Raw genomic sequence first — 15,857 nt, 5'->3', positions numbered from 1 at the left:
CTCCAGTCCCCAGTTGGCTCTTGCTGAGTTCTCAAAGGATCTTTCTTTTTTCTTCCTTCTTTATATGAAGCTTATACAAAAATGATTTTTTTTTAACACCTCCAGTCTCCTCTCCCAGGAGCTCTGGATGATCCTTAAATATGAAAATTACCAAATATTAAAAATTTTGTTTCTTAAACGTTTTTCTCCCTATCTCTTCCCCTGCTCTGGCTCTCCTGGAGCGGCTTCCACCGCAGGAAACCCAAAGCTGAATGGCACCGGAATCAGAGTGTGCAAATCCAAGAGCTCTGCACCACTGAAAGACCCAGTGAAAGAATGAGCCGGCAGGAGTAGAAAGCCGGAGACCCTAGTGGAGGGACCAGCGCGTTGCTAAGACGCAACAAAGGGTTGCTCCGTTGCTAGGACCTTGGCCCCGCCCCCTAAGATGGGCCCCAGGTTGTCCCTGTGATTTTGTGAGCTTCAGACATCAAGGTTGGGAAGTAACTAATATTTTTTCCTTCCCCCTTCCCCTGGTCAGCAAAGATACTTGGTCACTTATGTAATCACCTTGTACAAATCTGGAACTACCTTTAGCGCGGAGTGATGGACTTTGAATCTCCGGTTATGTTTGAGGGTTAAAGTTTGAGCTGGAATTTCTCAGCTTAGGTTTTTCCTGGGCTTCCCTCCTAGGAAGTGGAGGGCTGGAGGACTGGGGAGGAGGTTGACTTTTTAAAAACTACAGTCATTTTTCCCTTCACTATACACTTTATGGGTCTCATCCTGCAGAACTGTTTTCATACTCTCCCTCTGCTGACAAGGAATTATCACAGAGTGACCACAGGTGGAAACTCCACCCAGGCCAAGCACTAGTGTTCTCTCAGTACCACAGAAAGACACTGCACTCCCTCTCCAGGCATTATGCCAAATAATATAATAAATCTGTTTTGCCTGTTTGAACTTTTGAAATCACATACTATATATTCTTTTGAGCGTGGCTCTGTCATTCAACATTGTTTGTGAGATTCTGTAGCATCCACCGGGTCAAGAACAAACGTCGGAGACTTTCAGGAGTATAGATGTAACTTTATTGGCCAGTTTTACCTGCGCAGGGGCAAATTCCCGAGGTGTCCAGAGACACCGTGCTCACAAGGAGCTACAGATGGGAATCGCACCTAGCGCTCACAGCTAAAGCTTTTTATAAGCTAAGCAAGCAAGCCTCATACAGAAGCAGATGTGGCGGTAACCTATTTGCTAAGTGGGCTGCACATAGCATAGCAACAGGGGCTGGGGTCTAGCTCATTGGTGAATTCCAAACCTAAACTTCTGATAAGGGTCTTTTAACCAATAGAATGCAAACGTTTGTCTCTTTTTCCTTTTTTTTTCTTCTTTCTCAGCTTCCCAGAGTCCCTATCTGTCTCTGCTTCTTGAACGACCTTGGGCATGTTACTCCTAACAGAACAGGAGCAGGACCTGCCTGTAACCCTTAAGTTCCCTGTTCCATTAGTGCCTTGCTTATTTTCTGATCTTCTCTTGGTCCTTACAATTCCTCCATGTTTTCTGTGGTAACAATTTGTTTACTTTCACTGTGGCATACTCTTCCTCTGTATGACTATGACACAATTTCTTTAATCCATTTTGTTGTTGAGGGGACATTTGAGTTGTTTCCACTTGGGGTTATTAAGAATAATGTCACTGCCTGGCTTGTCGTGGCACAGTTGATACAGTGTCAACCTGGATGCTGAGGACCCAGGTTTGAAACCCTGAGGTCACAGGCTTGAGCCCAAAGTCTGCTGGCTTGAAGCCCAAGGTCACTCGCTTGGCTGGAGGCCCCCTGCCCCAGGTCAAGGCACATATGAGAAGTAATCAATGAACGACTGAAGTGATACAACTATGGGTTGATGCTTCTCCTCTCTCTCCCTTCCTGTCTCTCTCTCTCTCAAGAAAAAAAAAATTTAAAGAATAATGTTGCTGCAAACATTCCTTTTTATTGAATTTATTGGGATGACATAGGTTAATAAAATTATATAATTTTCAAGCATACAATTCTATAATACATCATCTGTCTAATGCAGGGGTTAGTCAACCTTTTTTACCTAACACCCACTTTTGTATCTCTGTTAGTAGTAAAATTTTCTAACTGCCCACCAGTTCCACAGTAATGGTGATTTATAAAGTAGGGAAGTAACTTTACTTTTTAAAATTTATAAAGCAGAGTTACAGCAAGTTAAAGCATATAATAATAATTACCAAGTACTTTATGTCAGATTTTCGCTGTTTGGCAGAACAAATCTTTATAAACAACTTCCTATAGTTAAATCTATCTTTTTATTTATACTTTAGTTGCTCTGCTACCGCCCACCATGAAAGCTGGAACACCCACTAGTGGGCTGTAGGGACCAGGTTGACTACCACTAGTCTAATGTATTGTGTGTTCACCAGACTGAGTCTAGTCTCTCTCCATCACCATTTATCTTGTTCACCCTTTTCTACCTGCCCACAGACCATACTGTTGTCTGTGTCTGTGAACTGGATTTTTTTTTTTTTTGCTTAATCCCCTCACCTATTTACCCAATCCCCCAACCCCCTCTCCTCTGACAGCTGTCAGCCTGTTCTCTGTTTCTATGAATCTGTTTCTATTTTGTTTGTTAGTTTATTTTGTTCATTAGATTCCACATAACAGTGAAATCATATGGTATTTGTCCTTCTGACTGGCTTATTTCACTTAGCTTAATACTCTCTAGGTCCATCCATGCTGTCACAAAAGGTACAATTTTATTCTTTCTTTATGGCTAGGTAGTAGTCCATTCTGTAAATGTACCACAGCGTTTTTACCCACTTATCTACTGATGAGCATTTCAGCTATTTCCAGATCATGGCTATTGTAAATAATGCTGCAAAGAACATAGGGATGCATATATTCTTTCGAATTAGTGTCTTGGGTTTCTTCGGATATATTTCCAGATGTGGAATTGCTGGGTCATAAGACAGCTCCATTTTTAATTTTCTGATAGAACACCAGACTGTTTCCCACAGTGGCTACACCAGTCTGCATTCCCACCAACAGTTCATTAGGGCTCTTTTTCCTGTACATCCTTGCCAACACTTGTCATTTGTGAATTTACTGATGATAGACATTCTGACAGGTGAAAGATTATATCTCACTATTGTTTTCATTTGCATTTTTCTGAAAACATTCTTGAACAAAACTTTTGATGCACATATGTCCTCATTTCTGATGTGTATATAACTAGAAGTAGATTACTGGGTCATAGAAAATGCTGACTTTAACAGATAATGGCAAGCAGATTTCAAAAGTGCTTGGTTGTCACAATGCTGGCGAGAGGGACAAACTTCTGGCACTTAGTGTGAACAAAACCTAGGGATGCTCACAGCCTGCAATTTACAGGACAGTTCTGCATGGCAGAGACTGTTCCATATTCTGTACTATTTTTAACATTTTATCCGACTTCCACATAAGAAAAAAAAAGCTGCTTATGAGCCTATAAAATAAATCCACTTTATATATAAATACAAAGAACTTTTTGCTCAATTTCAGTATCATTTAATTTCCTAAGAATTCAATTCCAAATAAATTAGGGCAAGACTAATTTACTGAGGTTTTTTGGTTGGTTGGTTGATTGATTGATTGATTGATTGATTTTAGAAAGACAGAAGAAGGGAGAGAGAGAGAGAGAAGTGCTCATTTGTTGTTCCACTCAGTTGTGCATTCTCTGGCCACTTCCCAGATGTGCCCTGACTGGGGATCAAACCCTCAATCCTGGTGTTTTCGCAGGACACTCTTAACTCAGGGGTCCCCAAACTATGGCCCGCGGGCCACATGCGGCCCCCCGAGGCCATTTATCCGGCCCCCGCCGCACTTCCAGAAGGGGCACCTCTTTCATTGGTGGTCAGTGAGAGGAGCATAGTTCCCATTGAAATACTGGTCAGTTTGTTGATTTAAATTTACTTGTTCTTTATTTTAAATATTGTATTTGTTCCCATTTTTTTTTTTTTTTTTTTACTTTAAAATAAGATATGTGCAGTGTGCATAGGGATTTGTTCATAGTTTTTTTATAGTCTGGCCCTCCAACGGTCTGAGGGACAGTGAACTGGCCCCCTGTGTAAAAAGTTTGGGGACCCCTGCTTAACTGACTGAGCCAACTGGCCAGGGTCAAGATTATGTGGGGTTTTATTAAGAATTTAGGAAAATTTTATCATCACAATCAATGAATCTGGTAGCAGTTGAGTAGCCAACACACCTGAACCAGGCTGCATTTATAGCTGTTACATTCATTGTGATTCTTCCTATAAGCATGTGGTGACTTCATTTGCTTTCTAGCATGCCTGCACATGTACATATTAACACATGTATTATTTTACTTATCTTTAATTTTTCTATTATACTAGACTTATGACTATATATTCTTTTTTTTTTTTACAGAGACAGAGAGGGCGTCAGAGAGAGGGATAGATAGGGACAGACAGGAACGCAGAGAAATGAGAAGCATCAATCATCAGTTTTTTGTTGCGACACCTTAGTTGTTCATTGATTGCTTTCTCATATGTGTCTTGACCACAGGCCTTCAGCAGACCGAGTAACCCCTTGCTCGAGCCAGCGACTTTGGGCCCAAGCTGGTGAGTTTTGGGGGTTTTTTTGCTCAAGCCAGATGAGCCCGCACTCAAGCTGGCGACCTCAGAGTCTCGAACCTAGTTCCTTCAGCATCCCAGTCCGACACTCTATCCACTACACCACCGCCTGGTCAGGTTATATATTCATTTTTAAATAGTATAGGTAGATATTATATTATCCATAAACCTCATTTCAGATAGTAACAGACATTACAAAAAATTTATTATAAAAATAAATCAGGCCCTGGCCAGTTGGCTCAGTGGTAGAGTCAGCCCAGTATGTGGATATCCTGGTTTGATTCATAGTCAGGGCACACAGAAGTGCCCATCTGTTTTCATCTGCTTCTCCACCCCTACCCCTCTCGTTTCTTTCTCTCTCTCTCTCTCTCTTTCTTCTCCTCCCATCCTGCAGCCATGGCTCGACTGGAGCGAGTTGGCCCTAGCCAAATTCTATTGAAGATAGCTCCATGGCCTCTGCCTCAGGTGCTTAAAAATAGCTCCAGTTGCAACAGAGCAAGGGCCCCAGATGAGCAGAGCATCGCTCCCTAGTGGGCTTTCCAGGTAGATCCTGGTTGAGGAACATGCAGGAGTCTGTCTCTGCTCCCCATCCTCTCACTGAATTAAAAAATATATATATAAGGTCTACCGGAAAGTTCTGTCCATTTTTGGAATAAAACAAAATACAAATTTTTCTTACCGTCAATAACTTTATTAAATAATATAATTGCCATTATTATTAATGATTTCTTGCCAGTGTGAGAGCAATTTGTATATTCCATTTTTGAAAAATGTTTTATCTTTTGATGAGAAAAATTGAACCAGTGCTTGTTTGATATCTTCTTCATTTTTGAATTTTTTGCCCTTCAAAAATTTTTGTAAGGACAAAAACAAGTGATATTCGGAGGGTGCTAAGTCCAGGGAATGTGGTGGATGCGACAGACATGCTTCTGTAGCATTTCTTCCTTGTTGAAATTCGTAAAAATTACAGTGGTGTAAATGAACTTTATCAGTAGCCATGGGTACACTATCGCTTCACACATAAGACTAATGTGAATCAACTTTGTTTTAGTTCATTTGCTACGTCAGTATGTATACATTAAGTGATAAAAATAGAGAGGCACAGGCCCTGGCCGGTTAGCTCAGCGGTAGAGCGTCGGCCTGGCATGCAGGAGTCCCGGGTTCGATTCCTGTCCAGGGCACACAGGAGAAGCGCCCATCTGCTTCTCCATCCCTCCCTCTCTCCTTACTCTCTGTCTCTCTCTTCCTCTTCCACAGCCAAGGCTCCATTGGAGCAAAGTTGGCCCGGGCGATGAGGATGGCTCCATGGCCTCTGCCTCAGGTGCTAGAATGGCTCTGGTTGCAACAGAGCAACGCCCCAGATGGGCAGAGCATCGCCCCCTGGTGAGCATGCCGGATGGATCCTGGTCGGGCGCATGCGGGAGTCTGTCTGACTGCCTCCCTGTTTCCAACTTCAGAAAAATACAAAAAAAAAAAAGAAAGCTGTAAATTTATATGCTGCTATTTTTTAAACTTTCAAGATTCTTAAGTGAAAGTCTGTTGCAAAATAGAATTGATATGATCTTATGTGTTTTAAACATATACTATATATATGTAAATATACATATACATTCATATATGTTTACAAATACACAGAATATTTGAGGAAAGACAAAAACTGCTTCAGTGGTTATTTTTGGATAGTGTGAAATTACGTGTGGAGGTGGAGGAGTTCAGAGAACTTTTAGGTTTACTTTTGTCCTTAATTTACTGTTTACCAAGAGCATGTACTACTTTAATAATATTTTAATGATAATTTATTCAAAACAGAGAGACAGAGAAAGAGGTACAGGCAGAGTGCTGTGTAAGTACTGAAAGAAACTAATTGGGCCAAAGTTTTCCTAAACATTTTAGTGTACGTATACTTTTCTACAAGCTCTAACTTGCTTTGCAAAACCCACATTGAATGAGTGGTCACTTTTACCCAGGCCCCAAAGCATACACAATACTCAGTGGCTCACATTAAGAACACTTACAAACCTATTGAAAAAAAAATATTTACAATACTCTTGTTTCAATAATATACAACACCAGAATAAATATTTGCAATACATAACTTAACCCACATCTGTTGAGGAGCTCATTTATGTCAAGCAGTTTGCTATTTGCTAAGAGAAAATTTCTGCACATGAGAAGTACATAATTCATTCACCATTTAGCAAATATTTATTGAAGAAGGTTGTAAAACCAGGATTGGGTTCCAAAGTCAAAGCTTAAATTAGAAACTGAATATGGGCAAAATTATTGCAGAAATATCCCTAAGGAAGGCACCATGTTGGAGACCCACATACTAACTCTTGGTTCATGAACTCAAAGCAACCAGTCTTTCCCTCCAGCATCGGAGCAGCCATCTTCTTTAGGTAAGCGTGTAATGAAGCAATGGCTTGTGAATAGGAAACCATTCTTGTTTGAAAATTCAACCAAATAGTAGAATTTCACTGAGCACTGTGAGATGCTTACACTATGAGAGATACTTGGGAACTGAGACAGACTGGAAATATACTAGATGCTTCCTTTCAACCCCTTCCTTACTCCAGGGCTTATTCAGAAATGGATTTATGGTTTTGTTTCACCTCAACTAGTCTAAGATAGAACTGCATTTCCCAGAATTTCCCTTTCTGTATGATTCTAGGATAGGGTTCGTGAAAGGAGAAATCTGTGTGAGATTTGAAAGACAGACTCAGCAGAGGACATTTTTATGCTCTGAAGATCACTGTGGGGTCAGAGCAGCCAGCAGCCTGTCCTGCAGCTCTCCGGCTCCCACCAAATCTCCTTCGGCTCCTATCGCTCCCCCACGAGATGCATGTTCCACACAGTGACCCCAGGTACCATCTTATCCTGCAGGCCACTCACATCACTACAGGTGGCTGCAATGAGAGACAGAAATAGGTTCTAATTTGTCCTTACAGGTTTGTTTGTCCTTGTGGATTCCAGCTTTTCCTCACTAGTTTGTCATTCCTTAATCTCCCCCCCCCTTTTTTTTTTGTTTTCTTTTTTTAGTGAGAGAGAGAGGGATGGACAGGGACAGATAGACAGGAAGGGAGAGAGATGAGAAGCATCAATTCTTCCTTGAGGCACTATAGTTGTTCACTGATTGCTTCTCATATGTGCCTTGACTGGGGGGCTACAAAATGTATTGTATATTCTACAGACCAAGGAATATCTCTTGACTATTTACAAATGATAAGCATACTCAAAACAAACAAACCTGAAATGTAAATTACTTTAGGCAATAAGCAATAAATTGGTCAGCCAACTCATCTCACACAATACACAAAGATGAACTTAAAATGAATCATAGATCTAAATCTAAAAGTAAAATTTATAAAACTTTACAATAAAACATAAGAGAAAAATCTTGTGATTTGGGGTTAAGCAAATATTTCTTAGTATACAAAAAATCACAAATCATAAAAGCTACAAATTTGACAAATGAGACTTTATCAAAATTAAAAACTTTTACTCTTAAAACAACACCATTAAGAAATGAAAAGGCCTGACAAGGCGGTGGTGCAAGTGGATAGAGCGTCGGACTGGGATGTGGAGGACCTAGGTTCGAGACCCCGAGGTTGCCAGCTTGAGTGCGGGCTCATCTGGTTTGAGCAAAGCTCATCAGCTTGAGCCCAAGGTCACTGGCTCAAGCAAGGGGTCACTCTGTCTGCTGTAGCCCCCTGGTCAAGGCACATATGAGAAAGCAATCAATGAACAACTAAGGAACCACAACAAAGAATTGATGTTTCTCATCTCTCTCCTTTCCTGTCTGTCTGTCCCTATCTGTCCCTCTCTCTGACTCTCTCTGCCTCTGTCACACACACACACACACAAAGAAATGAAAAGGAAAGACATGGAACCATACAATTCTCTGACAACTGGCATACAAATATATATTTTGAAAATTTCTTAAAACTCAATAATAACAAAGATGGTTCAATTTTTTTTATTTTTTTTATTTTTTTTTTTTTGTATTTTTCTGAAGCTGGAAACGGGGAGGCAGTCAGACAGACTCCCGCATGCGCCCAACCGGGATCCACCCAGCATGCCCACCAGGGGGCGATGCTCTGCCCATCTGGGGCTTCGCTCTGTCGTGACCAGAGCCACTCTAGCGCCTGGGGCAGAGGCCAAGGAGCCATCCCCAGAGCCCGGGCCATCTTTTGCTCCAATGGAGCCTCGGCTTCGGGAGGGGAAGAGAGAGACAGAGAGGAAGGAGAGGGGGAGGGGTGGAGAAGCAGATGGGCGCCTCTCCTCTGTGCCCTGGCCAGGAATCGAACCCAGGACTTCCGCACGCCAGGCCGACGTTCTACCACTGAGCCAACCGGCCAGGGCTGGCTCAATTTTTTTAATGGGCAAAATATTTGAATATACATTTTACAAAGGCAGATACACAAATTTCAGATAAGCAGGTAAAAGCACAAGGAAACACCTATTAAAACCACAAGAAACACCACTACAACATTAGAATAGCTACAGTTAAAAAAGACTCATCTACCAAGTGTTGCTGAAAATGTGAAGCAACTGGAACATATAATATATTCTGCAGGTGAGACTTTAAAGTGGTGATATACTTTGAAAAACTGGCAGTTTCTAACAAAACTAAATATACACCTGTTACAGTTCTAAGTATTCAACAGAGAAAAATATATATACCTGAAAGATATATATATATATATGCAACACGATTTGTATGTATATGAATACAAAGTGTTACATACAAATATTCATAGCAGCTTTATTCACAAGAGCCAAAAATGTGCAATGACACATGTATATAGCCATGCAATGTAACTGGTCAGTAATGGAAAGGAATGAACTTACTGAAACCGGCAACAACATGGATGTACCTCAAAATCATTACATTAACTGATAGAATCCAGACACAAAGAATGAATACTATGTGATTCAATTTGTATAAAATTTTAGAAAATACAAACCAATTTAGAGTGACTCCAGCAAATCAGTGATTGGCTGAGCTCAGGATCAAAAGGAAAGATAAATTGCAAAGGAGAATGAGAAATTTTGGGGGGTGAGGGAAATATTCTGTATCTTGAGTTGGTGGTAATTTCACAGAGTATATGACCATCACAATACTTTAAAGTATACTCTTTAAATGGGTTCAGTTTATTCTACATAAAATCTATCTCAGTATGAATTTTTTTTAAAGAAGTAACCCAGAGTTCTGGGGGAAATAAGCTTAACTAAATAATTCATAAGTAACCTAAAAAAAATAACTCATTGCAGGATTTTAATGGAAGACTGAAAACAGCCTATGTCAAGATTAATAAACTTGAATAATCCAGATTGAACCTCAAAGGGGAAAATGGGTAAAAAGAACCTAACATAGCAAGAGAAATGGAGACAAATGAAGTTCTAGGAACAGAGAGAAGAGAGAATAAGTGCAGTCATTTGAGAAACAACGGTTGAAGAGTTCGAAACTGATAGAAAACATTAACCACAGTCACATATTCTGAATATAAACAAATAGACTAAAACTAAAGGCATGGCAAAAAGTATACCGGGCTAACATCAATCAAGAGAAAACTGGAGTGGTTACAGTAATATCAGACACACTGGATTTCAGGAAAAAGAATGTTACCAAGATAGTGTCATTTCATCATGATAAAGGTTCAGCTCATGAAGAAGACATGAAAATCCTAATTATTCTACTAGCACATTTATGCTCTTAATAACAGAGCTTCAAAATACATGAAGCAATAACTGGCAAATTGTGCATCACCAGTTTTCAATCCTTTTTAAAAAATTTATTTAGAAAATTTAATGGGTGACATTGATCAATAAGAGTACATAGATTTCAGGTAAATATTTCTATAGCATTTGAAATGTTGATTGCATTGTGTGCCTACCACCCAAAGTCAAATCACTTTTCATCATCATATATTTGTCCCTCTCTATCAATCTTTTTACTGTAAAGACATATCTATGGCTTTTTATTTTCATGTAAACTTTTAATTTATTACTTAAGATAAAACAATACATAATTCTAAAGATACATAATACATCATAACTGAGAGGGGTTTATTCCAGGACTAAAAGAATAGTTTAAATTTTAAAAGTTCCATCAGTATAATTCACATTACCAGAATAAAAAATGGGGGCAAGCTTAATAATCTCAGTAGATAAAGAATGCATACTTAATAAAATATGCATTCTTTTTTTTTTTCAGAGACAGAGAGTCAGAGAGAGGGATAGACAGGGACAGACAGACAGGAATGAAGAGATGAGAAGCATCAATCATTAGTTTTTCGTTGCGCATTGCGACACCTTAGTTGTTCATTGATTGCTTTCTCATATGTGCCTTGACCATGGGCCTTCAGCAGACCGAGTAACCCCTTACTTGAGCCAGAGACCTTGGGTCCACGCTGGTGAGCTTTTGCTCAAACCAGATGAGCCTGCGCTCAATCTGGCGACCATGAGGTCTCAAACCTGGGTCCTTCGGCATCCCAGTCGGATGCTCTATCCACTGCACCACTGCCCCATCAGGCTAAAATATGCATTCTTGATTTAAGAAAAAAAATTCTCAACAAAGTATAAATGGAAGAAAAGTTCCTTGATCTTAAAAAGGTTATCTAGTGCCTGATCAGGCAGTGGCGCAGTGGATAGAGCATCGGACTGGGATGCCGAGGACCCAGGTTCAAGATCCCAAGGTTATTTTAAACAGACAGCTCACTTTTCCAAGTTCAGGTTATAGGTTACAAAAGTCATATGAACCAAATAATAAGCTAAACAATTAAATAGCCATAGTTGAATCTAAACTTATGCATACATATTTCTCACCTTTGTTCATCCTATTTCCTCCACCTAGAATACTCTCCATGTCTCCATCCCCAATTTACCACCTGCAATTCCTAAAAGGTACTGTGCTTTTTCTCAAGCCTGTACCTCTTTAATGGTTAAGTTGAAATTCCACTCCTGTTTATTATCTTGTCCTTGTGCCCAAGCCTCAGCAGTTATTAGGAATCCTTGCTCTCCCTATCTGTAGAAAGAGGCTAGGTGTCTCTCTTCTGGGCGTAGACTTCTCATCGCCAATAGAAGCTCAATATTTTTTAAATGATTATTACGCAAAAGCACTTTGTAACCAACAGGTGTTTGGGAACTTCCCCAGGATACATGTCACACTATACATACATTAAAGCACCACCTAGTGGTGAAAGAGGGTGACTATAAGTGTAAGTCACCAAGATGAGCGTTCCCAGAGCTGTAAAGATCATGTGAGGGGAAAAAAAAAAAAAAATCCATGATTTATGTGTAAATGTATCTATTGCCAACAATTTTTTCTTGAGGAAATGTTTACTACTCTTTTACCTACTCCTATTTTTTTTAACCTTCCTCTCTGTTTCCTTCCATTCTTCTAAATCCCTTTCTCCTGCATTTCAACTGGTCCATTGAAAACACAGTTCTGGTGGGCATTTGCTCTGTTTCGGCTACCCTAAGAGCATCCAGATTTCCTTTTGGAAGTTGCACACCAGCTGTGTGTGTCATCTCTGGTGCAGTAATTCCTGGTGACCACATTCCATTACCAAAGCTGAAGAAAACAGATCCTTACCCTCCCTGACTCAGCAGGACACGCAACCCAAGCTCAGTTCTCAGATGCTTTCTTGGGCCCAGCCTGTTGAACCAGTGACACAGAGAAAACAGGAAAGCCTGGAATAGATGCATTGCAAGGTTGGTGTGTTCTCCTCACTAGCCTGCTTTACCAGGCCTGCCAGGCTTTCTAATGCCCAGCCCTTCACAGCCCCCTTGATTCCTGCCCATTTCCAAGTCTGATTCTCCCAGTTCCCACTATTCTGTGAGCTTCCTATTACTCTTCAATGACTCCCCCTTCCTTAAGTTAGCCCAAGTCAGTATCTGTAGTCTGGTCTGCTTACAATTTGTAAAACAACTAAATGTCAGACTAGAGTGGTGGCATAAAATAAGGCTACCCAACCTCCCACCTTATTATCAGGGAACAAATTTAAGGATTACAGAGAAACACTTAAATCCTAGCTTTAGTTAGTCAGGTAGATTAAGCAGAGCCATGTGCACTTAATAGGAAGGTCCTCTGAAATGAAAATGAGAAAAAGAAAAGGGCAAATATCAACAGGAAGATTAGACATTTCTAATAAAGGTTGCGTAGTCCTGGGCTGGAAATTTATCTTCACAACAGTACACTAATGGGAGGCATTTGGGGAGAAAAGGAGCTGCAGCTGGGAAGCATTCAGTGGACTCGCGCTGCTCTCCCCCACGTGACAAAACCTATCCCCTTCAAACGGAAGGGGAAGCGGAAAGAACACATATATGCACACATTCAATGAGTATTTCCTACAAGAGCATTTATGGGACCCAAAAGAAACTAGAGGCTAGAACTTCTTTGTTCTGTGGGCTGAAGACAAGCATGGAAATTTTCTACTGAGATACTCTGTTATCTGATGGCTTATGCAATGAGGTTCTCCTCTGCTCTTGAACAAGACAGAGTAGAGAGTTCACTAGACCAATGCCTGCTCCCTGCCTAACTTTGGAACACTCATTTAACCTGTTAGTAAAAACACCTAGAAATTCTGTAAAGGTCTAGTGTATACACAAAGAACCTATATGGAACAGGAAAACAAAAACCTACTTAATGGCTGCTAACAGCTTATCAAGTATTACCTTCAGGCAGGGGTAGTCAACCTTTTTATACCTACTGCCCACTTTTGTATCTCTGTTAGTAGTAAAATTTTCTAACCGCCCACCGGTTCCACAGTAATGGTGATTTATAAAGTAGGGAAGTAACTTTACTTTTTAAAATTTATAAAGCAGAGTTACAGCAAGTTAAAGCATATAATAATTACTTACCAAGTACTTTATGTCGGATTTTCACTAAGTTTGGCAGAATAAATCTTTATAAAACAACTTACTATAGTTAAATCTATCTTTTTATTTATACTTTGGTTGCTCTACTACCGCCCACCATGAAAGCTGGAACACCCACTAGTGGGCGGTAGGGACCAGGTTGACTACCACTGCCTTCATGGATCATAATTTTGGTATATCTAAAAAGCCACTGCCAAATTCAAGGTTAAATTTTATTCCTATGTTATCTTCTAGCAGTTTATAGTTTTGCATTTTATATTTAGGTCTATAACCTATTTTAGATTGATTTTTGTGTAGCATGTAAGATCTGTGTAGATTCTTTTTTTTTTTTTTCTTTGCGAGAGAGAGAAAGACTAGACCTTTATAGAACTTCGAGAAAGAGAGGAAGGGAGGGAGAATGAGAAGCGTTAACTTGTAGTTGCTTCACTTTAGTTGTGCATTGATTGCTTTTCATATGTGCCTTGACTGGGGATGGGACCTCAGGCTCAAGGCGAGCCAGCGACCCCTTCCTCAAGCCAGAGACCTTGAGCTTCAACCCAGTGACCAGTGGGCTCAAATCAGCGATCTTGGAATCATGTAGATGATCTCATCATGCTCAAGCCAACAAAACCATGCTAAAGCCAGTGAGCCCCTGTTCCAAGCTAGTGAGCCCATTCTCAAGCCAGCGACCTCGGGGTTTCAAACCGATGGCATCAGCATTCCAGGTCCACTCTCTGTTCACTGCACCACCACTATTCAGGCTGTAATTTCGTTTTTTGGCATGTAGATATTCAGCTGTTCCAGCACAACTTGTTGAAGAGACTATCTTTGCTCTATGATATTGCCTTTGCTCCTTTAACAATTGACTGTATTTAAGAGTCAATATCTGGGCTCTCTAGTCTGTTTCAATGATCTATTTGTCTATTCTTTTGCCAATACCACAGTCTTGATCATTGTAGTTTTAGAGTAAGTCAGTCTTGGAATTGGGTACGACCAGTCCTCCAACTTTGTTCTTCTACTTCAATATTAAATGGGCTCTTCTGGGTCTTTTGCCTCTCCATATGAATTTAGAATCAGTTTGTTGATATCCATAAACTAACTTGCTGAGATCTTAATGGGATTTCATTGAATCTTGACAAAATTTCATCTTCCTATCCATGAACATGAAATATCTCTTCATTTATCTAGTTCTTAGACTTCTTTCCTTAGTTTTGTAGTTTTCTTCATATAGATGTTGTACACGTTTAGTTAGATTTCTTCCTAAGTATTTCAATTTGGGGTGCTAATGTAAACAGTATTGTATTTCATTTCAAATTCCACTTGCTCATTGCTAATATATAGGAAAGCAATTGACTTTTGTGTATTAACCTTGTATCGTGCAATCTTGTTATGATCACATAGTAGTTCCAGTGAATTTGTCAATTCTTTCAGATTTTCTACATGGATGACCATATCATCTGCAAGGAGTTTTATTTATTCCTTCCCAATCAGTATGCCTTTTATTTCCTTTTCTTGTTGCATTAACTAAGACTTCCAGTATGATACTGAAAAGGAGTGGTGAGAACCTGACCAGGCAGTGGCACACTGAATAGAGCATCAGCCTGGGACGCTGAGGACCCAGGTCTGAAACCCCGAGGTCACCAGCTTGAACGCAGGTTCGCCAGCTTGAGCGCAGGGTCAATGGCTTGAGCTTGGGATCATGGACATGACCGTATGGTCACTGGCTTAAGCCTAAAGGTCGCTGGCTTGAAGCCCAAGGTCACTGGCTTGAGCAAGGGGTCGCTGGCTCAGCTACAGCACCCTGGTCAAGGCACATATGCAAAAACAATCAACAAACAACTAAGGGCCACACTATGATTTAATGCTTCTTGTCTCTCTCCCTTCCTGTCTGTCCTGTCTGTCTCTCTCTTTCTTGCTAAAAAAAAAAGAAAAAAAAAAAAAGAGTGGTAAGCAAGGACATCCTTGTCTTGTTCCTGATCTTAGCAGGAAAGCTTCTAGTTCCTTAAAATTACATATGATGTTAGTTATATAGAATTTTTGTAGATGTTCTTTATCAGGTTGAGGATGTTTCCCTCTATTCCTAGTTTGATGAGAGTTTTTACCATGAACAAGTGTTGAATTTTGTTAAATGCTTTTTCTGTATATTACTGTAATGTGGTTTTTCTTCTTCAGTTTATTGATGTGATGAATTACATTAGCTGATTTTCAAATTTAAATGAGACTTGCATACCTGTGATAAATCTGACTGTGTTATGGTGGTGTATAATTCTTTTTAAAAAATTTTTTTAATTTAGCCCTGGCCGGTTGGCTCAGTGGTAGAGCGTCAGCCTGACGTGCAGGAGTCCCAGGTTCGATTCCTGGCCAGGGCA

At 40.1% G+C, this 15,857-nt stretch overlaps 1 non-coding gene across 1 annotated transcript; it reads left to right on the top strand.

The window, feature by feature from the left end:
* The first annotated feature begins 15,781 nt into the window (after positions 1-15,781).
* On the top strand, positions 15,782-15,857 carry TRNAV-GAC (transfer RNA valine (anticodon GAC)). Its single transcript has one exon. It is a non-coding gene; the product is annotated as a tRNA-Val (tRNA).

The sequence above is a fragment of the Saccopteryx leptura genome, chromosome 1 (genome assembly GCF_036850995.1).
Source record: "Saccopteryx leptura isolate mSacLep1 chromosome 1, mSacLep1_pri_phased_curated, whole genome shotgun sequence".
In the NCBI taxonomy this organism is placed as follows: Eukaryota; Metazoa; Chordata; class Mammalia; order Chiroptera; family Emballonuridae; genus Saccopteryx; species Saccopteryx leptura.
This window is presented reverse-complemented; position numbering and strand designations above follow the sequence as displayed.